Genomic DNA, 26,973 nt, shown 5'->3' on the forward strand with positions numbered 1-26,973 from the left:
CTCTTTTGGTGAGTCTTCGTTACGAGAAATTTTTAGCGGGATGAAAATTGTTAGTTAAATAAAATAGTCATTATTTAAAGTTTGCCAATCTCCGGAAACAATGTTCTGGTAACCCTATAGCGAATTGTTTACTTTTGACGTCATCAGTAAAACTAAAGAGAGCGACTGAACGTATTTTGATTTTGTTTTTTAATAGAGAAAATAAGAAGTCAAAATTAAGAAGAAAAAAAAAGCAACTCACCCCATGTTTTTGACAATACTCTCTCAGAAAAAAATATTTTTGCGTAATGGAAATCAACTCGATTGACGAAAACGTAATTTGGAGTATCTGTCAATAAATTTTATGTAATTTTGATACAGACAACGCTCTGCAAGTCCCTCCGAGTTTGTGAGTTGATGAAACATGTTTAAAATGACATACTTCTTTTATTTAAAACTAGTGGCACCCACATGACTTTGCCCGTAATAGAAAAATTAAAAGATCTTTTGGTTCGCCTGTACATTTACAAATAATGTATGGTTAATTTTCTCGCCAATTGGCTTGTACTCATGTTACGTTTCCACGTTATGATAATTTCGTATCTTGCCAATTGACTGGTGCCCATGTTACGGTTCCACATTATGATAATTTCGTAATTTGCTCGTCCGTCTTATGATAATTTTGTTCTAAAAATTGGAATATAAAAAGAACCACTTCGAATTTCTAAAAATCGCTTCGAGGTGCACACCCCCATGCTACAAACTAACTTTGTGCCAACTTTCATGTAAATCGTCCGAATGGTCTAGGCAATATGCGCGTCTCAGAGATCCTGACAGACAGAGATCCGGACAGAGAGAGATCATGACAGACAGAGATTCGGACAGTGAGACCTTCAGTTTTATTATTAGTAAAGAAAATGCATTAATCTGGCTTTCTTATGAACATTGTTTAGCAGGACATATATTAATAACATAGATAGAAGTCCATGTATTTTTTCTCCATACTTTTGTTCACTTTTCCAAAATATGATTCATACGTTAATACGCTTAAGAAAACGACCCTGTTAGCAAAACGTCCATACTCAAAAAAAAAAAAAAAATATTTCCCCTCTTTATTACAAAAATCCTCAGTTGTGTAATACTTAGCGAAACATATAAGTTGCGTAATACATAAAACATTTCGACTAAGGTATTACAGCTTCCTTTGTCCCCTTTGGATTCAGGAAAATAGCATCACAGCGAAAGAACTGCCTTCAGCTCGAACACACGATAATTCATAATACGAAAGCAGAGGAGTATTTTCCTGCAGGTAAACAAGTTTTACTCTTTCCAGATTTATCATTTTTGACTGTGTCTCTATTGGGAATGCAGTTCTTCCCGGAAAAATGGGAGAGATTAATTCACAGTACTTTTTGGAATCTTTAATAAGCACAAAGCTGGATATTCTCTATAATAGGTGTTAACTTTGGGGAATAGGTTATGATTTTTAAGGAAGAGGAAACACAAAACAAACTACCCGTGCACCACCTTGTATAACATGAGAGCCTTCAAAATGCAAGTAAATAGCGAAACCTTGGAATTTCCTAATATAACTTACTTTGGCACTCTTGACTTCCTTAAGAGGTTTCCCACCTTCAGCTCAGGCACTCCTATGCCGGGCTGATGAGTGCTAATAAGCACGAAACTGCAGTCCTCGGCTGGAATTGGCTGTGCTGGCGGTGTATTTTTGAGTATTTCACTAATAGTCAGTTCTAATCACATAATATAGTATTTGCTACTCGGAGCCAAACTTACGGAAGACCAAAAATTATGATTTTCCGTTTGTTAGTGGATTGCATGTATAATCCTCTTACGCATCGAGCTATATAAACTTAATTTAAGAAAAAAAAATGTTTATAATTATTTGCCATTATTAAAGAAGCGCAAATCCCATCCTTTGTTTGCACCAGTCAAACGTTTCCCCGGTATGCTGTAAAGTAGCAATTGGAGCATTTAAAGTTTTTCTAAATTTATCTAGTTCATCTTTCTTTTTCAAAAAAAATCTTAAATGAAGTTCGCTAATAATAACACTTAAAAAATAACAACGTTTTACACAGTTTTTCATAAATATTTCTCACATGCGCCTCAAAACGAAATACAAGATTTAAAAGAAAAAACTGCAATAAATTAGATAAAAGATATATCTTTTTTTAGGAACAAATGAACGATTTATATTAATAACTTCTTTGTTCTTCTCTCTCGTGGATGCAATAATGGTTTTTGATGTTCAATACAAAAAAGCGATCAAAAAAAAAAAAAAAAAAAATGCTAGAATTCCCCTAAGGCACCACTTTACAAGAATAGTTTCGATAAGTGTTATTTCTAACAAATTATCGGAAAAAAAAGTCATTTTTTTATTCCAACATTCGATAATTAGACACATACACACACATCTTGATGTCAACATTTCTTATTATTAAATGAGGTGCATGGCTTGTATGATTTAAGCTGTGTGAAGTGTTTAGCTGTGTGAAATGCACCTTATATGATTTTAGGCGTGCCATTTCAAGGTAAATTTTGAGCTCTTATACAGTCTTGAGATTCGATATACAGTAAACACTCGTTTTACGCGCGAGTTACGTTCCACGGAAATGCCGCGTAAATCAAAACCGCGTAAATTAAGACTAAATTGCTGTTCAAATAGTGGTTATGTTCCATAGATGAAAAAAATACTTCATACACATTCATTAATGTGTACTTATCCCGATACATATGCCTAACGTGCATAAATAAAATATGAGTTAAATTAATGTAAGTTAAAAGGTCTGGTTTTGATATCCGTTTGGTAATCATTAATAGTTTTTCTCTACAGCTCTTTATGGGGCATTAACGCGTCCATGATGACTCGTATCATTTCCATGACGGGATCTTTCTTCGTTAACAAATCGGAATGATCATCTGTCATTGTCTAGGTTTGACTCAAAATGTTCAGTAAGAAAGCTTTTGATTGTGAGTTGTAAATGTCAGTATCTTCGTTGGTTTTGTTCACCATTATCACTTCTATGAACTCTTCTTCCAGTGAACTCTGAATTGTGTGAGTATAATAGCTTTACTTCTAGAAACAGCTCTGGAACCAAACACAAAAAATGTCTCCACTCTCCCAAGCTCGATTATTAGCACTTTAAAATGCAATTTATTACGTTTTGTCACCTATCTTAGAAGTTAGGATTTTGAAAAAATTGAAAGTTTTGTCTATTTGCTAATACTTATTCGCGTAAAATCAAAACTCTTCCGCGTAAAATAAAATAAAAGTGTCAGATTTGAAACCGCGTATAATCAAAACCGCGTAAAATAAACCCGCGTAAAACGAGGGTCTACTGTAGTTTTAAAAGTGACTATTCATATAAATTTGTCATATGTATTTATGCAAGTTTGTAAAAGATGTTAATTATAAAAAAATCTACACAAGAAAAAAATTTGCAAATTCTACGCCGTTGACAAAACCCAAATATTTTTTTTTTTTCAATTATTTGGGTTGCGTCAACGGATATATAAAACTACTGTTTATTGCACACACACACGCACTTCTGTTCATTTTTAATTCTTAATCCACAATGAGTAAATTAGTTCAGAAGTGTTAACAGATGTGTAGATTTAATTTGATGGTAATGTGTAAAATGTTCTTTTTCATGGCAAAATGTTCTTTTTTTAAGCAAAAAATGAACAAACCCGAGCGGGCACTGAGTTTCAGGCACTGCCTTCAAAATGAGGGCACTGGAAATTTTGCAGTCGTTAAAAATTTATCTGAGTTGATTTTGTCCTTTCCGACAATGGTTTTAACGGCAGCGAAACTATCACGACCCTCGAGATGAAAGTACAACACGCGCCCCATCTAAACTAAATCAAACTGCAATAGTACTGTTTTATCAGAACTAAACATTTTCGAACTGATGACCACTGATTAGGAGGTCCGGGTATAGTTGATATTTTTTGTTACATTTTAACTTGTCTAGTTTTCGTTATTAGTTTTAAGTACAAAATAAAAATTAAATGAAATACTGTTACAATTTGCAAATCAAATATGATTTCAAAACCATTATTGACATAATCTTTTTCATTTGAGGACTGCTTTTTATTCGAAATGCATTAATTTGACCCAAAGTGGGTCAAACTGATACACAGATGACGTGTTAATACACAATTGATGTGTATGACGTAATAAGCAGTGAAATGAAATTTTTAAGAGTTTTTTTAAGGAAGAATCTCATATTGAAGTATTATTCCGAGTTTGAATAAACGTAAATCGGATTTATAGCTAATACACGCATAAGTATAGGTATCATCTTTGAAATACGCTCTTTAAATTACTTCAAGCTGAATTGTCTTCCTGTGAGCTACTTTGTTTATTTTTAAGAATTTCTGTCGAAAGAAAAAATCGTTTAAAATCTTAGGAGTTACACTGCTACACGCATCAACTTGACCAAAGCGTGATTTATCAACTTGACTCCAACAATGTCATTCTGTTATTCATAAATGGTTCGAAAAATAGCTGATGTAGGGAACCTTAAGTAAAATCATGCCTCCTAGTTAAAGAACACGGTGGCATCTTGCTTAATATGATATAGTTCTTTAATAAACTTATGTGGCAATCGAAGCGGATCATACTTATTTAATTTGGTGTGAAGAAAAAATTTATTCAGAATATATCAAATGCAAAAAAAAATAAAAATAAAAAAAATAAATAAAAATAAAAATAAAATAAAAAATAAATAAATAAAATAAAATAAATAAATAACGCATTTTAGTTTGATTTGATGCTTACGTAGGTGTCAAATCAAAGTATGTTACTTCCTCATAAGACGCTGTCAGTTCTGGGTAGCTGCGCAATCGATAATTGTATCAACTAAACCCTGTGTCAACTGGACCCGGTCTATCTACTGTTAGTAAACGCACACTTTTGATTAATCGTAGGCTGTAGGCTGAAAAGCACAAAAAAAAGGTAAATAAATCCTGCAAGGTTTAGGTGCCATTGAGGCAACAGAAGACCTAAAGTTCAAATTTTCGGTAGAAACTAACAAGCAGGAATTTTGAAGAAAACTTAAAAATAGAATAGCGCTACAAGCATACTTCAGATATAATTATTATTTATTATTGTTTGTACCTTTAAGCAATTTTAGTTTAACATTTGAAACTCAAAATTAATTGAGAGTACAGACATTTTTTTTTTTCGTTTATCAAGTTGTGAAGTCAGCATTTGTTTTAAATTTGCATTAGAGCTAAAAGATGTAAGGAAAATGTTTTCCCAACCCACTGAAGGTTATATGATTTATTTCTTTACTGAAAAGTACATGTTATAAAATTTCTAGCGTTAATAAACCGTAGAAGCCTTTAACTGACGACTGATTTTTTCATATAACGAAGAATTAAGTAGTATTAATAATAACAGCTGGCACGAGGAGGAGAAATAATTCTTCAACTCACACTAGGGATTCGAAAAATTCATAACTATTCTCCTCGTTTATGCAATCGTAATTTTTCAACTGATGTATAGCGTGTAAGTTTCCTGGGGTATTGCATGAAAGTTCGCGTGACATACAACAATATATTAATTTTCCATATGTCTTTCAGTGAAGTGCAAAGAGGAAGCACGTTTATTTAATTATTAGTGAAATTAAGAAAAAATGCCACTTCCAATAAAAGCACACATTTCTTTTATTAAATATTTAACCAATCTATAATGATAAATATGCATAGCTTGAAATGAAAACAGTAAGCGAAGTAGAAATTATTTGCTTGGCCAAAATAATGTAAGGAATTAAGAGCATTAATGTTTGGATCTTCGGCAAGTGCTTTTGCATAGTATGATCTTGTGTGACTTCTTTGCAAGGAATTATAAATATTTTCAAAAAATTACGAATTTTTAAACTATGATTTTTTTATGTTTTTAATTGAATTCTAAGCATAAAACAGCTTGGAGCACTATTATGAAATAGGTTGTATTAAGGAGGAAACATATTTGGTAACCGCTTTTTTTTCTACTCAACATATTTTAATATTTATAAAATGCATGCTTGTTTTCTATTTTTTTTATATTAGTCATGAATTGAATTTTTAGTTAAGTAGTTTAAAAAGCAGGGAAATTAATCAGGGAGATAAAACACAATTTTTAAGTCTCCCAAAGCTTTGACATGTAAAAGAAAAAGAGAGTAACTGAAATTAATGCATAAGCCATTATACAGTACTGGCCAAATTATTAGACTAAAGAGTTTTTTTTTTTATTTTGTTTTTTGTACACTATTAGTACTAAAATACCATTCAGTTTACTGTTAAAGTACAGTAAATACTGTACACTGATTATTACGTTATTTTATCATAATTTAATGTTTGCAGGTGGCAGCACTGTCTGCTTTGTTTACGTTCTTTGTTTATCTACTTATCAGGAACATAACCTCAATCAGCTTACACAGTTCACTAGTTCTTTTTATTAGTGTGTTCTGTTATATTTAAAGTTAGTTTTAGGTAATGAGTCAATATTTGTATGTGAGTATATATAATAGTGAGCATAAACAGTTTTTTACCTCCTTTTTTAAAAAATAAGAAATGGTGTAAATCTTGTGAAAAGTATGCCAAAAAGACTTAAAATGCTCATCAAGAACAAGGGAATGCATACTAAATATTAGATAATTATTTCGTTGTTCGTTAATGCGTCTATAGTTATGTAATCAATAAAGAACTTACTTTTAAAACAGTCTTAGTCTAATAATTTGACCAGCACTGTAAAAAATATTTACGCTATGGGGTTGAAACTTTAGATAGATAATGAGTGGTTTCCTTCAGCCAAAAGTACTACTTTTAGTCATTGAAATGGATAGACTGAGCAAAAAAAAAAAAAAAAAAAAAAAAAATTACATGGACCCAGAAAATACTTTCATTTTCCCAACAGTTTTTTTTAAATTAACTTTTTAAAATGTCTGATTTTTCAAACAAGGCGGGGTCTTGATGACGTCACAATGATGCAATTTGGTGCATCTTTCTACTACGTTTCCACGTTATGATAATCAAGCAGCGAATTAAAATTGCGCTCAACGCTTGCTATCAACCATATCGTTGCCAATACACGTGAGTAAAGAATAGTTATATATTTTTCTCTGTGAATGGCAACACTGAATGGCATTTCATCATTTGTGATGTCACACGACAGAAACGTAAACAATAAAAGCGCACCGATTTAAGTTTTTTTTAAAATATAAAATTAAATAAATTATTTAAAAAATGGTCAGATTCTTTTTTTAAGCATGCTCTTTCAGAAAAAAATACTTTTAAAATTTTGGAAACGAACCCATTATTCAATGAGTAAAAATTGCAGATAAAAGTATACTGATGAAATTATCGGAGAAAGAAATAACATTAAATCTGGTTTAAGAAGCAGTTGTTGCTGTTGTCGTGTGCCAGCTAATCTGGCAATTTAGGGTGTGCTGCTTCACTTTTCCAACTGTATCGTAAACAGGGTTGCCAGACGTCCCAGACTTCAAGGGACAGTCCCGTATTTTGAATAATTGTCCCGCGTCCCGGGGAACTTCCATAAAGGACGCCCAAAGTCCCGTAATCTAGCTGATAACAATGTTTTACAGAACGAGACATTATTTTAAGGGGAAAAAATAAAGTGAAACAAAAAATGTGAAATAATGAGCCATAAGAAAATCATGGGGCAGCAAACGCAAAAATCATCTTCCTTTTGATTTGGTTTATATGTTTTTGTTTTGGCGGCAGACTATGAGGAACCAAATGGTTGCTTCTCCTTTGTTGCTCATTGACTAATGTTGGAAATATATCTCTGCGCATGCGTCGTCAATCGCAATGAAAACGATGTCTGTACTTTGATGGGGGACATTTTGTGAGGTTTAGGGGGGAGGGGGAGAGAAAGGCTTTCAGCGTCAAAAAAATCATTTTATTTATGATTTTGTTTTTAAGAAAATGGTTTGGTTAAATTTATTAAAACCCTTTGTGCATTATTATGTATTGTTTTAAGAATATTCTATAACTTTTTGATCAAAAAAATCCATAGACAAGCCGGTGACAGGGCTCTTCCCCGAGCACCTTTGGAGAAAGATGATTTGAAGTGTTTAATGTATCTCAACTGACATTTATCTGAAATCAAATTCTATTTGAATTTAGTCAAAATATTAATTAATCCTCCCCCTTATGTTCTCAGATCTTTTTTTGTTTGACTTTAAAAATTTTGGCGGCCATTTGAAATTGAAAGAGCTTTTTTTTTCAAGAAAAATTCCGCTATTTTGTTAGTAAAGAAAGCATTAAAAAAATACTCAAAACTCAAAGTAGGAAAGACTTTTTTTTGCAGAATGTGTATACAAAATTGATCGGTCAATTGGTTTTAAAATGGGAGCGAACACCGACTTTGAAAAAAAAGTTTTGAGAAAAACGTGTTTAAAGTTTTAGAAGCTAAAAGGCATTAATTCCAGCTCCGTAGAAGACAGTCCCTCTAGCAGCTTCGATTTCCTGAGCCTTTTCTTCATTCGTTATTTATTTATATTATATTTGACTAACCCCAAGCAAGCAGCACCGACCTTCTGAGCGTCATCTGCAGCTGTCAGAACAGCTGTTTTCTTCGGTAGCTGTCGGAGCTACAGTTTGAAGGAGCGGAGACCGAATACTTAATAACTTTGAGAATTTTGTTCGAAACGACTTGAAATTTTGGGAATACATTTTTGAAATGTTTAATTACAAGACAAAATAAAAAAGGAAAAATCACTTTTTTAATACTGCAACCTCCCCCCCCCCCCCAATGCTTTGTTACGAATAAACTTCTCAGATTTATCATGACTAGACGCCTCAAAATCCCCCCCCCCGGTTTACTCTTAGAAGCCTGTCCCGTATTTACTGTTTTTAATTCTGGCAACCCTGACCGTAATGTGGTGTGAAGTCCGACTTTTACCGCACACACATGCCATAAGGACCCGTTTATAGGGTAGGCAACCATTCACAGCACAGCAAAACATTCTCACAAAGAAAGGACAAGGACAGGATAGAGAAAGTACGTCCATGCCCGATCTTGGACTGGAACCCGAACCTTCCGGTCGCAATCAGACATCTCTGACCACTAGACAAGGCAGGCGGCAAGAAGTAGTTGAAGTAAAATTGAAAAATCTTGAAAAATCCAGAGATTTTCAATTGTGACACAAACTGTTCTGACGTCTATGCCTTAAGTAAACTTTAGTTATCCAGCAACAAAAGTCAGTTAACAGCACAAAAATATTTAGGTCATGCAGTTAAAACACTGAACAAATATTGATAATCAGATGAATTAGAATATATTTATTCAATGAGTAAAAGTTACAGATAAAAAGTCTGCAGTTGATCTTCCTAGAGAAAGAAGTAACATTGAAGTCTGGTTTATGAGCTGGTGGAAGTAAAATTGGAAAATCCTTAAAAAATCCTGAGATTTTCATTTGTAACACGAATAATTGGGACATCTGTGTCTTAAGTAAATTTTAGCTATCAAGCTGCAAAACAGATAAAGTAAATGCTATTATCTGCATAATAAAAAATACTTAGAGGTTATGGTTGAAACACTGAAAAACTAATGGGACTGAGATGAATTATTAAATATTTATTCAATAAGTGAAAGTTACAGATAAAAGTCCACTGTCGAAATTGCGAGAGAAAAAAATACATTAACGTATAATTTAAGAACTAGTTAACATACAATAAAAAAATTCTTTAAAAATCATTTTCGTATTGAGACACAAATAATGAGAAACTTATCTTAGAAAGGACTAAGACTCGAGAGAGTGCTTTTGTCACAAAAAAAAAAAAAAAAAAAAAAAAAAAAAAATCATTCATCCTCGTATACGTTCCCTTAAGAAAACATATCTCTTGAGGTCATTTTTGCTTATTAGGAGATAAAAAATTTCAATGTTTTGATTCCTTTAGGTTCTATCTCCTTTTCCTTCTCTTTGCTTTTCGTCCGCCTCTTTCGGGTTATCTATTTTTCTATCTTGTTTGCCATACCTGTATGTGTGATATTTTGGGGCACGCTTAACAGTTTGAATACGTAAGAATTTCTATTTTAAAGAAATTGATTGAAATAAGATTGGTTTAAAGACTTCAACCGAGGCCGACGAAATTGTAGAACCGTACCCGGATTTAACAATTTGACACAATAATTACTAAAATAACCAATTGAATAAAGACGCATAACACTGAGTTGAAGACAAAGTTGCCTCCTCGGACTTTCAACCGTAACTCATTTCAATTAGCTCTTTTCTCCCTTAGCGGTGCTAATTTTAAAAAAAGTTCATACGATTTCTGTTATTTGTGATGTACTAAAATTGACACCTAATCAGTCACGAGTCACCTACACTGTATAAAAAAAACTTTTTAGCATTAAATATATTAAAATTAATTTAATATCATGTGTAAGGTCATCACTAATAAATATTTATGTATATTTTTATATATCTTTCAGAAAAACTCCATGAGGCTCCATCGTTAGTGTTTTATGAGAGACTTTAATTTTTCAACAAGTTATTGTTTTTTAATGAAATTAAAATATTTGTGAAGGAAAACTTAATACTTATTTCTGCGGAATTTTTCAGAGACTTCAATGATAAACTTGTTTAATTAAATTATTTTGCAGTAGGAGAGCTAAGAGAAAAAGTGTGCACCAGCTAGTATAGAATATTACAGAAGCAGAATTTAACCAGACTAATTGATTGATTGCTAGGAAGAAAAGGTAACAAAAATACGTACCGTAAAACAGTACAACTTTAGACCAGTGTTGCAACTTTAGACCATTGAAGGAATCTGGTAGTATGTGCCATGTACGAGGTCGTTGAAGCAAGGATAATGTCTTTAAAAAAATCAGCAGTTTAGCAAGTATTGTCCAGCGAAGTTCATGTTGTTTACCACTAGGTCCAGTGTTATCATTTTCATGTCAGCATTCAATTGTGTTGGGATGTTTTTTAAAATATTTGCTTCAGCTCTCAAAGTCTCATTCGAAACCTATATTTGCCGATTGAATTCTCCGAAGTTAATTTTATTACTTTATTACTTAGGTATTTAATATGATTTACTTAGGTATTTAATATGATTCAGCCTTATCGGCGAATCCGGTTGTTGCTTTATTTACTTGTCGTTTCGAAGTAAACAAAATACGGGAATTCGAGTTGCAACTTTAGACTACCCTTTTTTACTTTGTCAATATTTCGTGAACAGTTTTGTATTGTCTTGGGCAGTTTTTTAGTTTTTGGGTTTTAAACATGAATCCAGGGGAAAAAAGAAGATAAGCGGTCTTCTTTACCGCAACTATTCGTCTAAACTGATGGAAAAGGTGATCCGAGAAATAGGGAGCAACCAAACTTCAAGAGTAGGTACCTACTAATTGTTTTTCATACTATCTAACGCTCATACTTATATATCTGAATAAAATATTGTATATTTCACTATTGATTTTATTTAAGAGAACCTGAAATTGACTAAAAAAGTATAAACAAATTTATAAATCGGAAAAAGTAAGTAAAATTTTTAACCGACTTCAAAAAAGGAGGTTATGATTTCGTATTGCGGCTTTTTATGTGTTTTCGAATTATTCCAACACTACTGGACCGATTTGAAATTTTTTCTTTGTTTGGAAGGGTATACTTCCCAGATGGTCCCATTGTAAATCGGTCTGGATCTGATAAGGGGTACCGGGGAAATCCAAGAAACTTTAAATTTCATACATCATGGTCACGTGGTGTTGCTGTGATCAGTGTACTTTCACACCTAAGCTTTTGGCTTTCTCTTGAACGCTATTTAATTCTCGCGGCACATGGATGATTAATTTTCTCAACGCTGAGCCGCATGGTAATTTTTTATTATAGGTGTTACTAATGTATTTATTACTGCGTAGCAAAGCAGTAAATTAAATATATTTTGCTACTTTAATAGTTATATTAATAGTTATATTATAATATTTTATTTACTAATAAAAAACTTTATTTAGGCACTAAAATATAAAGTTCTTTATTTAATATTCCAATTTTTAAATATATTTAGTGTTCAATTGAGGGGGAATTGAATACAGAACACCCCTCCCTCACGATTTAATTTATGTTCTTTAATAATATACACTATAACTGTGTATGATTTCTGAAGTTTGAACAATATTCTGGATTTACTATTTCACGATGCCGCCAGTTCAATTTGAAATTAGGGTTATATTAATTAGCAGGCTTCAAAAAAAGGAGGAGGTTCTGAACTCGTCGGATTTGTTTTTCCTTTGTACAATGTTCCATAAATACTCGAAGACACCTGTACCTAGGGGCGTGCACAGGGAGGGGGGAGGGACACCTGTTGGCCCGGGGCCGAGCCTGGAGAGGGTCCAATATTTTTGTAACTAACGGTGAAATATAGGGGTAAACAATATGGAGAGGGTCATAGTGGGGGAAGTCATTTGTGATGAGCTCCAAAATTTCTGTGCACGCCCCTGCCTGTACCGATAAGGAAAAGTCTTTTTTTGTTTGTAACAGTATAGTTCCTCAGCGGTCTAATGTTAATCAAGTTCAGGTTTGATGAAATTGAGCGAACTCTTCAAATATCATAATCACATTTAAATCGATTTGTATTTTATTAACTTTGTATATCGTCTGACTTAGTGAACAGGTTTTTATGCTTTTTTTGTTTAGTGGTGGTTTTGTTTCGGGGTGTCTAACTTAGGTTCCAAATCTTTGATTAACCCTATTTGTTCTTTAGGGAAAAGTTAAGGGTAAAACAATATTTCATGCAATTTCCCTCACAAACGATTAAATATAAAACCCATTGATAAACAAAGGCCATAAAACAAAGGTATATACTTTCTTTACCTATAGTTAAAGAAAGTACTAATTTTTTTTTTATTAAGAGTAGTGATAATGAAAATTTTTAATTAAGGATTCTCTGAAGCAAACATGAAATTCATTCTAGTGAAATTTTTAATCTTCATCTATAGTGGGGTCATGTGAAGAAACATACGACTTTTATCACGAGTTACATGACACGCATTGCGAAACATAAATTACAATTCACAATTCTAAAATTTACAATTTTACAAACTTAAATTTAAAGCGATTTTGTTTTTTTAGTGGTTCGTGTATTTGCTTTCGAAAAGCAAACTTTGATAAAGTTGAACAAATGATGAAGACAATTTTTTTTGTACATAGTTACGCTTTTGAAAAAGCCTTTCTTCGCAGTCGTCGGAAGTCTCCGAGACGCTCGCCGTGTTATTTACACCACTAAAAAGCAAAAAAAAAAATTACTTTTAAATAAAAAGAACCGCCTTCAAAAAATACCCAGGAATTAAAAAGCAAAAAATAACTGATTACACTTACATTCTATCTCCAATCCTGCTACCTAACGTAACTGAGTAGGTTTAATTTTAAAGATTAATTTCGCGTATAGTTAAATTAGTGTTTAATTCAGAATTCGGTGGGTTGTCAGTTACGTTATAGTTGTTTATAGGAGGCTCCGACTTTAGAAGGTTATTAAAAATTAAGAGATCGTATATAATTAGTTAAGTATTTAAATAAATTCATCGTATAGTAATTTAAATCAGTGTTTATTTTATAATTCGGTGTTTAGTTTAGTTGATTTTTGTATTGGAATTGTAAAATAAATTTCATTTCTATGTTTGGGTAGGAAATAGAATGTAAGTGTAATCAGTTATTTTTTGCTTTTTAGTTCCTGGGCATTTTTTGAAGGCATTTTTTTTTTAATTTAAAAGTAATTAATTTTTAAAAAACTTTTGCAGTATACGGGATTGGAACAGAACGATCTATGCATTGTAACTTTAGACCAGAGCGGTTTAGCGGTGCATATCAAGAAAAATATGAGGTGGTGTAAAGTTGTCACCACCAGGTGTACAAACTTTATACCACTATACAAAAAATTCCCCTTCCCTTTGTGTGTAATTTAGAATTTTTTTCGAAGCGTCACTCTACAGCTGAGATGTATGGTAGTGTATGGTTAAATTCTCGACCTCTTTTGGCAAAGAATAATGAAAATATGAAGAAAAATACACATAATGTGGTCTAAAGTTATACAGTTTTGCGGTATTTTTTAAAAGTGTTATCATAAATAAAGAAAGTAAAATGACGCAAAATGTAATGGTTAAAGTTTTCTTCTTTTACATTATTTTTGTTTAACAGACATGTTGTGCAAAAGGATGTTTCGTTTTGCACTTTTTTTTAACCTGCCAAAAGCGGATAATCGCGGAAACATTAGGGATATAATATCATTTTCGAATCAAATTATGTATGGCCGTAAACTTCAAAGTTTTGAATGCAGTTAAATGATCAAATTTTTGCTTTAGAAGATGTAAGTTATGAAGAACATTAAATGCTCAAACCTCTAAAGGTAAGTTAAGTATGTTTGAAGAGCATAAAAAATGCCTCCAGTAGTTCTTGAAATGGGGCACGAATTCAGTACAATAAGCAGATTTTTCTGATTTTCTTTTTTTTTCCGGAGCGAAATATAATATGACTTTTACTGTAATAACACTTGCCAGACATGACCAATACCCATTACAGGTATAATTTATTTTTCGAATCAAATAATATCTTCCGTGTGAAGTATGGTGTCAAAAGTTCAACATTTTGATTGAAAACATAAAAGTTTCGTTACAGAAATAACGTTACGTATTGTGTTCAGAAATATATACCGTTAAGAAATCCGATAGTCAAACCTCAAACAGTCAGTTAAATGTTCTGAAAGAAGGAAAAAATCCCTCCTTTGGTGCTTGAAATGAGGCAAAAATTCAGTACAATAAGCACATTTTTTTAGATTTTTGATGTTTGGATTATTATCAGTCGATATTATTTGAATCCAAAAAGATTGGTTACTTTTAGCAGGTATAAAATTTCGCTCCGAAAAAAAAAGTTCAAAACGAGTCACCCTATTGTGCGCAAAAGAAAGTTCTTCGAGTGAACATCAATTGTTATTGCTGAAACAATGGTGTTTTAAAGTATTTACAGATACTAGAACAATGGTGTTTACCAGAGACGGCGAGTGGGGCTTCTAAGTGCGAGGGCAAAATTATTTTAGGAAGTTGAAGACTCAGGGGTGCCCATCCCCACCCCCCGAAGTTCAATGCCGCGAATTCTTCTCCCCCCCATGTTTCTCAACCATTTTCCCTGTTTTTCATTTTTTTAGTTTTTTTTAATATTTATTTTTTTAAATACTTTTATTTATTTATTTATTTATTTTGCGTTTAAGTATTATCATAATTATAATTTTATTAGAAAAGTTCTGTGTTCCGCCAATGACATATACGCACATAAAAACTAAATAAATAAATTAAATTAAATATAAACAAAATAAATAAAATTAATTATTCAAATTAAAAATAAATCAATAAATAAATTTAAAGCAATAAATTTAAAAAAATTAAAGAATCCCCCTCAAAATTTTGATGACGCAACTTGCGCGTCATCCTCCTGTGTGCTCCCATCCTCCTGTGTGCACCCCTGTGAAGACTATTTTAGGCTATCTTGAGTGACTGAGGAGGGGGAGGGGCTTCTGATGTATGTTCTCTTGTGTAAATGTTTTGGAATTGTAGTGTTAAAAACGCCATTTTAGTAGCGTTTGAGTTTTAACGTCAATGTTTGAGGAACGGAAAGGAATTTCCATGGTTGTACTCATAATATTTTTTTCAAAATAAAGTCTTATTACTAATAATAATAAGAAAATCGAAGACGTTTGGACTGTCTTTGGTAATGTGAGGGTAAGGAAGGCTCTTCCCGGAAAAAAATCTTAAAAGGATTTGTTAAAGACGCAAATTAAAATCATCTATAGCAAACTTAGAGCAAGTGGTTTAGGGTTCGCTACCAGAAATTATGCAAAGTTTAAAACGTCTTTTAAAACGTTCTTTCAATCTTCTCTTTTATTGACTGAAGGAGGAACGAAAGAGTTTTCAGAGGTTCTCCTAATATATATATATATATATATATATATATAAATATATATATATATATATATATATATATATATATATATATATATATATATATATATATATATATATATATATATATATATATATATATATATATATATATATATATATATATATATATATATTGAACTGAATGAATCCCAATAATTCAATTTTAAACTTCCTTTGGGGATGCCTCCGGATTTTTTTTCCTTTCTAAATTGGAGTCTTAAAAATGCAGTTTTACGCTATCTAGAGGGATTCTTTTCCTAATTTTTTCCCCTACAACTGGAATCTTTATAATGCAACTTTAGGTCATTATTGAATTTAAAGGAAGGAGGGAGTGCGCTCAGAGATTTTGTCCCGCAAAATTTTCAAAATTTCAGCTTTAAAACTGAAATTTAAAACTATATTTGGTTACGTTCGGATAATCTCACCCAGAATGTTTTGCAATTAAAATCTTACCGTTGAGGCAATCGTTAATTTTGAAAAAAATGTGTTCGCCCCCCCCCCCTACCCGAATTGCCGCCACTGAGTGTTTACCATTGCTGTGCATTTTTTTAAATTTGTAACTTTTTTTGGTTACTTGTGAAACTTGAACTGCATAAAGTGAAACTTGAAGTGACATATGAGGCAGTGAGGTAGGCTATCCTTGATTTTTTTTCTAAATCATGCTGTATAGCAGCACCTACCAGGGCTGCTAGTACCATATCTTGTCCCATAACAGAGGAGAGGTTCACTACTATTTGTACTGTTTACCTGTAAATTTTTATTTTTGACACTTACATTCCTTTGATTCTCACTGCCTCATATGAAGTTTTTTCTTTCTTGAACAGCTTTGCATTCTTTAGCTATTTTGAGCAATGCTCATTCATTTTTTATTCTTCCCTTGAGCATTTGTGACTTTTGTGAAATCCAAAGATAAAAAAATGAAAGACTGATTTATGTTCAAGACAAAGGAGTTATAATTAATAAATAAAAGCTAACATTTTTATCAGAGGTGATTGACAGTTTTTTTGTCCTATGGGAACAACGATCTTTTGTTCTAAACCCCTAGAGCTGTTCTGCTGATGTTTTTACCTGCTGTCAATCAAGTCTTATGTGAAAAAGAAATTTATATGCTGTTGTAGCCTGAGTATTTGTTTAAGAGTATTTATTGGATATTCTTGGAATATACTGGAAAATTACCTTAAATGTCGTTTTCGAGAACATGTTATAGCATTGAAAAATATATTTTTGCATATCTTGTTGCTTTGCTCCGATTAAAAAAAAATCTGAAGATGGGCGAAAACATTTAACACTAATTGACTGTTCAGTGTGTGTGTGTGTGTGTGTGTGTGTGTGTGTGTGTGTGTGTGTGTGGTGTGTGTGTTTGTTTTGTTTTTTAATGTGATGTGCGGGTGAGCAATTTTTCTTATTGTGCTGATACATGCTTCACAAACGAATGCTACACAATGGAATTTCATATACTCTCGTAAATTTACAATTAGGTTACAATGTTTATGAAGGAAAAAGGAAGTTTATGTTTCCAGTGTAATATCGTGATTTACTGTTTTCAGCATCTGTTAGGATATGAAAGCAACGGATTAAAAAATGCAATTTATCACAGTAAAGCAGATAATTTTTATGTTTTGAATAAGTTTCAAGTTAAATTTTAAGAAAAAAGGAAAAGAAAAAAAAACAGTTCAGCATAAGTCGGTTTCTTCCTCATTAGACGTAGTTCTAGGCACAAACGCATCCGATAATCAAAGTCCTGTATCTTTTAACCCTCTATCAACTGTATCCAGTTTCTCCTACTCTCGGATTTTTTTTTAGGTACAACCTTTCTCGAATTCGCGCACACGTTAAGTCTTCTGTAATTGTGTCAAGCTTGGGGTGAGAGAAAACAACAATGTGAGGGAAAGAACCAAAAATGGCGTTTTTAATCTTTTTAAACGAAGTAGGAGGATATTGATTAGTATTATTAGTTATTAATAATGGGAAATGTCAAAACGAAAACAAGTGTAAGCGCTAAGTTAAAAAATCCGGAAGTTGGCCATCCAATGCCCATCCTTTTTTTTTCAAAGTTGAATAGTTCTTAAATGCACCGAGAACGGGCAATAGTACTCATATTAAAAAAAAAAAAAAAAACTTCCGAATTTTCAAATTTAATTTGACTTCTGAAATTTTGATTTCAAATTATGTTTTTCGCAATCACGAATTGCGACAGAACCCTACTTATTGGTTACTACCCCACCCCACTCGCTTGTTTCTAGAAACGGTTCCTGTATCTCCTCTTGGGCGGGTACGTGTGCGTAGTTGTGTATGTGAGGCTTGTGGGTGTGCGTAGACCTGTGTGTATGTGTGTAAAGGCGCGTGTGTGGATGTGTGTGTGTATGAGCGTGCGTGTGTGTAGGACATAGACGCCAATGACCAGGAGCAGCGGCTACCGGGAGGAGTCGCGTCTGCAGAGGACGGTGGGATTGAAAAAGGAACCAAACATCAAGGACGGTCAAATGAAAACAATTAGCAATCGTCATTGCTCAAAAAAAAAAAAAAAAATGTGCATTTGGAAAAGATAAACAATCATAACTATTTTAATTTTTCCTCCCCTCCCCAACAGATTAATAGTAGATGCTATTACGTTAGTTAAATTTTTAATTAATAAGAAAAAGTATAGTGAAATAAGTAATTGTTTTTTTAACTTCTTTTGTTGATTCATTATTTACCTAGAGCTTGATTGGTTACTGACATTAAGGACAATATCTGAATAATCAGACATATCATCTGTTTATTGATGCTGCTTCAATGCAAAATAAATCACCCCCAAAAGAAAGTAAAACAGAAAAAAAAAATGTATTCTGCTTCTAATCTTTGGAGTTGTATTCTCCAAGGAAAAGAGAGTTCCATACAAAAATGGTAGAAATTGTTCTTAGGACAAATGCGCAATAATTCAGACGACAAAAACGAACATTTCTCTTTCTCACGGGCAAAACAATTCTTACTCTTCAGATTTATTATTTCTTTATTCTCCGTTCTCCAGGGTGCAAGAATGGTTTTTGGTGTCTAATATAATAAGAACTGCGGGGGAAAAAACGTTCAGAAACGAATCGAATATATTCCTTCATTCTATTGGGTTATTGGTTCTTAGACGTCAGCACTTAAATAATTGATTTAAATTTAGAAAAATATGCAAATGATTATATTCCGCAAAAATGTTGTTAACTATACGCATACAAAATTTTTAATAAAATTATGAGTTTATGGCGTTTTAATATACGAAAGCTTTTTGACGTGCATTGGAGCTTTTGGCAAATAACCTCTCATAGACGAAGAAAATATCTTCATACTGGGAGGAAAAAGTATTTTAGCGCATCATAGAGAGGCCCGCAAAAGAGGTACGACTCCACATCGTCCTTTACAAGGTGAAATTATTTTCGTATGAACTAAAAAATCCTTCAAATAGTTAGGGTCACGGCACCTGTAACAGACATGCTTAAGACATCGCTCTCCGGGTAACTCAATTTTCCGAGACTTTTAATGTATTTAGAATTTTAAAACTATTTTTATGTCGTGCTACTACATCTCATCTAACGTTTGAATGCTTCTGAATTCTCTGAATTAATTAAATCTTTTTTTATTTGCTCGATTTTGAACAGTGGTTCAAGTAACAGACCTTAACACACACTGACAATTCTGATGATACCCAGTTACGGATAGAATGATTAATGGAGACAATTCCCATTTTCTCTTCCAAATGCGCGAAAGATCTTCATTTTTAGATCTAAAATCTTATCAAATTCAAACGAGCTGATGTGTACATCACATGACTTCCTTTTACTCCTATTTAATGTCATTGTCCCAATACTGGCAATTTTAATGTAATTCAATAGTTTACTCTCTAAATATCACCAAAAGTGGCCAAATTGAAACCAGATTTTAAAAAAATCGTCAAATTTGTCGTCAAGTTGGTGACAAAACTTGGCGACCAAAAGACTGGCGATATATCGCCATGAGTCCGCCAAATTATAACACCACTTAAGTATCCATCGAAATTAACAATGATTTCCCCCCAAAAGGGGCAAAAGGCCCCTTTAGAAACACCCGAATGCAACCAAAAGAAGAGGTGCACAACTAGACCCTACTAGGAGTCTACGTAACAAATTTCAACTTTGTCCGACATACCGTTCTTGAGTTATGCGACATACATCCGCACATCCGCACATACATACGTACGTACGGACGTCACGAGAAAAGTCGTTGTAATTAACTCGGGGAATGTCAAAATTGATATTTCATGTGTTTATACATTCTTAGGCACTTATTCGCGTGCGGTGCGGGTTGAAAAAAAAAAAAAAAACTCAACATTAATTCGGGGGTGAGCAAAATGGAAATTATGGTCGAATTTTAAGTGAAAATTTTTCCGCGAATACAGTACTTTCTTTTTTGTAAAAGGAAGTAAAAAACATGAAGTAAATAACAACTGGCTCATAAATTTCCCTTTGATAACACGAGATGGTTGCACCGTACTCATGGGTCGCAACAACATTAGTTTTCACCCCTAAAACTCTTATTATTTAAATCCAAACTTACGACTGTCTGTTACTGGTGCCGTTACCCTATATATTTTTGAAATAATTATTTTAAAAAGTAGTGCTTCTAACATGAGTATATATGAGCATATGAACTCTTTTGTTCTGCTTAGTCATATTTTATTATAATAAATGGCATGTGAAGTCATTTCCGTGTTGTTTTTAGTTACCCACAAGAGATATAAAAATATTTAAATTTTGAATTTAACGAAGAAAATACTTCATTTTAAATCCTTATCAGAAAATAAATTTAAAAAAAAGGGAATTGCAAATATATCGAATTAGCTTTTCTAAATTGTAAAAAAAAAAAAAAAAAAAAAAAAAAAAAAACTATCAAGAAATAGGTTTCATACGTGTTATTGAAAATACAATTTAAAATTTAACCTTTCAAAACACGAACGGTTTTAAGTAACCTAAGAACACAGGTGGCCTACTCTGTACGCCAGCAACTTTAAAGCTTAATTACCAATTTTTAAAGATTTTCCCATTTAATACATTGTCTATTGACGTTATAGAAATTCCAAAGATGTTATTGAACGAACAGATGAACACAATCAAAATGAATACGATCATAATATAGTAAAAAATAATGCTTAACTTGCGAATTTCACGAATATAAAATATAAAATATTTTTTTTTAATGTATACATATAAATAATATTTTAATCATTAAGACAACTAGTTGGTTTTTGCTGAACAATTTTTGCATCTCTCACAATTGTATTTTGTTATTTTTATATGCTTTTGTATACAAAACTTAAACATTCACGTGTGGTTTCAAAAATAATAAAAATAACAAGACAAAAAGGCAACTTTCGACTTTAAACACAAGTACTTCACTTAAAAAAACCTTGGAAAAAAGGATAAATAGTGGCCAGGTGTTGGCCAAGTGACTATTCTGAAATTCCTAGCTGCTTTCTCGCTGAGTGGCGGACTCAGTACGCTGTCCATGTTTTTAAAGGTTAAATAAATATTTTAGGTTTTTGAAAAAAAAAAAAAAGTCATTGCCCTCAAATATTATTTTGAAAACTTACTGATGACTATTTTATTCAACTTTGTAAACTTTTTGTAAGTACCACTTTGTTACAAAAAGTGTTACTTCTACAACATTTTGAATGGTAATGGTTTAAAATGTTGAAAAAATATATTACTAGCTACATTCAGAACTACTACAAAAGAGAAAAAACAAATATAATATAAAACCTAAGAACTTGCAACACAGGTTGCAAAAATTCAAGCGAAGTATAAACAAACAATTTGGAATAAGTTACAATGTCTTGCATATAAATGTTTTCAATGTGTATATTATCTTTCATATTTTATTTCAAAATGGAAAATTTGGATGGCATATTTTCCAGTCTTTTCACTCTTGCTTTTTCCTAAAAAATGGGACTATGTGTGTTTATTTTCTTCAGTGGCATACTTTTCTATTGTACAGATAATAAGTTTTTCTTTTTTTTTACAACCAGTGTCCTCAAGTCTTACAGTAATAAATAAAATTAATTAAAAAATACTTCAGATTTAAACGTAAATAATTTATTATTTGATTATTATCCCAAAAAAGTTTTTTAAGAACGCCAACACAGTTCTACTTGTGCATCTTTCGTAGTTCTGCAAATATTTAGGCGATGCTAAATTTCACATAGACACTCCTGTGTTGGGCATGTAGGCTCTGAGTGGGTACTGTAACGTTTTACCTCTTGCGTAAAGACAACAAGAGAATGCATAGGCCGTTTAATACATCTAATATTTACAGCTATTTTACAATATTTTTTTGTTACAAGATATTTGTTCGAGAGCCCATTGTCTGGCTCTCAGCTCTTCGCTCCGTAATGTCTCTCCTCTTTGACCTACTTTAAATTTCCTTATATACGGGACCCCTTCGGTGGGAGAGCCTGTTATTGTTTACGTCAGACTTGCGGTGGGAATTTCCCCGCTATCTACGATTTGGAAGCTCGATGACAGTGGCCTGAAGAATATTCGCTATAGTGTCATAGACATCATCTCACAAGAAATGGAGAAAGTTTATGTTCACAATAAATATCCAATTGCGAATAGAACTCAGCTATTTTGAAGATCATATTGAAGCATTTTGCAGAAAAGGGAAAGCGAATGTCGTATTTACGTGTGGACCAAGACTTATCCAGCTTCCATTCAGGTGATAGATGTAAAACACCAGCGTAACGTGTTTTTCTCACGATGAGTGTGGTCTGGGAAAGAATTTCTAGATTGACCCCACACATGGAGTTGAAATAGCAAACAGCTGGTGGAATTGCATCGGTATAGCACGTTTAGTGTTTTTCATTTTTCCCGGACTCCAATACTTATGGGATAAACGGATACACGTAAGATGTATGGAATAAATAGCAGACAAAATGAAATTCACTTGAAATATGCTTCAGTAACGTTCTATATAGCAAATTAAAGTAGATGATATGATTTATTTTGCATTTTGGAATCTGTTATAAAGAGGACAATGTAAAATCACAGAACTTTGAATAATGAACAACTTTTTTCCTACTGTCATCTTCAAATAATGTTTACACCTATACTAACTGTCAATATCCAGAACTATCAGAATGTCGTCCCTATGTTGCCTAATGATCAATCGCCTAAAACTTAGCTCCATAACATGTGTGGTTACGTAATTTTTCCTATTTATCCCTTCTTTCTTTCTTTCTTCTTATCTCTACAGTAGGGTGGCAACAATAATAATAACAAAAATAATAACAAAAAATATAAATAATAGTAATAATAGTAATAATAATAATAGTAATACAGTGCGGCGCAAACGTTTAAGCACAATGCAAAGTTTTGAATAAAAAGAAAACTATTCAACGGAATACTTTCAAATATTTACTGTAGGTGGCTAGTATGATCATAAATATGTGTCTGAAGTTTCGGAAAATATAACCGTAAAGAAAATTAGAAAACACAAATGATATTTTTTGGCTGTCGCAAAAGTTTACGCACAAATCTGATTTTATGCAAATATCTTTTAAAACGTGATGCGTGAAGGACCAGTGCGGTTCTTTTCAACGAATTATAAAAGGCAGCAATGGCTTAAACCTCACCTAAAGAAGTAGTGAAACTCTGGAAGCTGAAAGCTAAAGGTAAATCCGTTATGGAAATTACGTATTTTACGGAAATTTATTAAATCGGTCTAAACGTGTTATTTGTAATGTTGTAAAACGTGGTAAACAATCAAACCTGCGTATCATCCAAGAAGGAGAAGAAACACTACATTTAATGAGGATAAAAGAATTAAAAGAATGGTTCTAACTGGAAATTTGTCCCTTAGTCACATAAAAACTCGACTTGGATCACAAATATCATGTGACACCATACGCAGACGAATAACCGAATCAGGATCTATCAAGAAACAAAAATTAACTCGTAAACCTTTTCTGAAACTGTCACAAACAAGCTAGACTGCAGTGGGCAAAACACCAGATGCATTATAGTGACGAATGGATTAGTGTTATATTCTCAGATGGAAAAAATGGAATTTAAACGGTCCATATCGGTTCTCATACTATTGGCGTAGTTACAGCAAAGGTCCGAAGTGCATATTTGGTACGCAGCAATGTGGTATAATGAGCTGGCCAGCACTCAGCCTGAATCTCAATCCAATAGAGCATATCTGGGGAGTTCTCTCGCGTAAAGTATACAACAATGGGAAGCAGTTTTGCTCTGTACAAGAGCTCACACCAACAGTCGAGAAAACTGGGTACAGACTCACTCCCAAAGCCTTCCATAATCTCGTGCTTTTAACAGAAAATCGCGTATTCGAGCTCATCAGATGCAATAGTAACCCCCCTTTTATACTTTCCTAAATGTAGATATTTCGCTTTTGTTTCTAAACTTTTGGGACAGCAAAATTTTGATTTTTTAATGAAATGTTATTTTAATTTCTGTGAAGTGTTTCCTAATTCGAAACATGATTTTGTAAGCTAGTTGTTTGCATACAGTAAGAATTTCAAAGATACTCGGTGCATACTTTTTTTATTAAAAGATTTTGGGTGTGCTCAAACTTATGCGCCACACTGTAATGACAATAACAAATATAATAATACCAATAAAATAATATAAGTAATAATAATAATAATAAAAATACTAATTGTACAATAGGCTACAAGGTGGTTGGACAGGGTAGAAAAATATTTGAACATTTTGGGTATAAATAGGTGTAGAATCTTAACAGAGAAAAAGTCGTACTGCCTGGAGGAAACAGACAGTGAAAACGCTGGCCTGCACCAGGCTGTGGTGCTGCTGAATAATAAAAATGATATAATACTAATAATGATAATAATAATTTTAATAATAGTAATACTAATAATATTAATAATAGTAATACTAATTCTAATAATACTACTAATAATAATACTAATAATAATAACACTAATTCCAATAATACTACTAACAATAATACTAATAATAATAACATTAATTCTAATAATACTACTAACAACAATACTAACAATAGTAATACTACTACAGCAACTATTACTACTAATAATAATAATAATTACAACGCACCCGTCTGAGTGTGTTATGTATTACGAAAAGTTGCAGTTGCATTTGATGGTATGATGATATAATTTATGACTTCAGGTGCTCAGGAGTTGAAGATGTGCTAATTTTTCACCTTTTCTAAATCTGAAAATCTACATGAAATGTTGCGTGATATGTCATTGTGCGTTAGCGCAGGAAGTGAAAGTTCGAAGAAGTGCAAAGGGCGACTTAAGTAGAATAATTTATAACGGAAAACATCAAAAATCATTAAGTGCGCATGATTTCTGTTTTAATTAAACCTTGGAATTGCAAATACATGTCGTTAACATGAAACGAAGCGGCAGAAAATGCTTGCTAACGTTAAGTAACTACCATTAATTTATACAAGTAGAACACCACGATAAAATGAATAAGATGAAAATTTAAATGCAACTCGCTAAGGAAAATTATTTTTAGAAGTATTTGACATGGTGACAGCAAAACAGCGCTCTAAGTAATGGTGTATAGGAATTATGTAGTTTTTCAAACATTAAATTAATATGCATAAATGCTTTAAAGTTAATGAAGAACGTTCAGAAATATATATATATATATATATATATATATATATATATATATATATATATAATATATATGTGTGTGTACTAGTGGTACCCGCACAGCTTTGCCCGTAATAGAGAAATTAAAAGGTCTTTTGGTTCGCCTGTATATTTACAAATACTGTGTGGTGAATTTTCTCGCCAGTTGGCTTGTACCCATGTTACGGTTCCACGTTATGATAATTTCGTAATTTACTCATCCATCTTATGATATTTTTATTCTTAAAATTGGAATAGAAAAAGAACCACATCGAATTTTTGAAAAATCTTTTCGAGGTGCACACCCCCATACTACAAACTAACTTTGTGCCAAATTTCATGAAAATCAGTCGAACGGTCTAGGCGCTATGAGCGTCATAGAGATCCAGACATCCAGATATCCTCCGGATAGAGAGACTTTCAGCTTTATTATTAGTAAAGATATTTCATATTTTCCCGATATTCTAGTACACTGAAACCTGTTTTTGTACGGTAGATGATAATTTCAGTCAGATACGGACTCAATTGACGAAATTATTTATAAAACGAATGCGAGGTAGTATCTTCAAGTGAAGGCAGGGGCATCCCGTTGGAAGGTCACGGGAGGTCACAGTGACCGACCAAAAATTTCCTAATTTGGCAAATTTTGTCTGAAGATCCGCAAAATTACTATCTTTGGGCAGACTTTGAAGCGCTGGTTGGCTAAATTATCATCATTCCGAAAAATTGGGAGTTCCATTCAGAAAAATTATCATCATTCGGCCAAATTAGCAACCATTCGGCAAAATTTGGCGTTCTATTCGGCAAATTTATCAATCGGCAGAATTTGGAGTTCCATTTGACAAAATTTGTTCTATTCGCCGAAATTTGTTCTATTTGGCGATGTTTAAAGTTCTATTCAGCAAAATTTGGAGTTCTATTCTGCAAAATTATCATTATTCGGCGCAATTTGGAGTTCCATTCCTCAAAACTATCATAGCTCGGCAAAATTTGAAAAGTGATTTTGCATTTGTTTGCCACAAAAATGTTCGCAAATGTTGTCAAAGTACGAAGGATAATAGTTATACGTTTTGAAAAGTTTTGCATGTAAAAAATAAGAACACATGCGAATAAAATTTTAATGAAATGTTTGCATTTGTATTTTGTAAACTAAGTTATAAACGGTTTGGTGAGATTCCAAGTAGTTGCGGTGTCTTGAATACGTATAAAGAAGTAGTTCCAAGTTATTTCGTAAGATTTTGGGTTATTTTTCTATATGATTTTTTTTTATGCGGTTCCTGTCCACCGCACAAAAAGTCAGGTTTGAAAGTAATTTAAAAATTTGTCCTGAAAAACTTCAAACCAAATTATTCCTGTGCAAATATTATTTTGATATTTGAAATAG

Source organism: Uloborus diversus, chromosome 9 (assembly GCF_026930045.1).
Source record: "Uloborus diversus isolate 005 chromosome 9, Udiv.v.3.1, whole genome shotgun sequence".
Lineage (NCBI taxonomy): Eukaryota > Metazoa > Arthropoda > Arachnida > Araneae > Uloboridae > Uloborus > Uloborus diversus.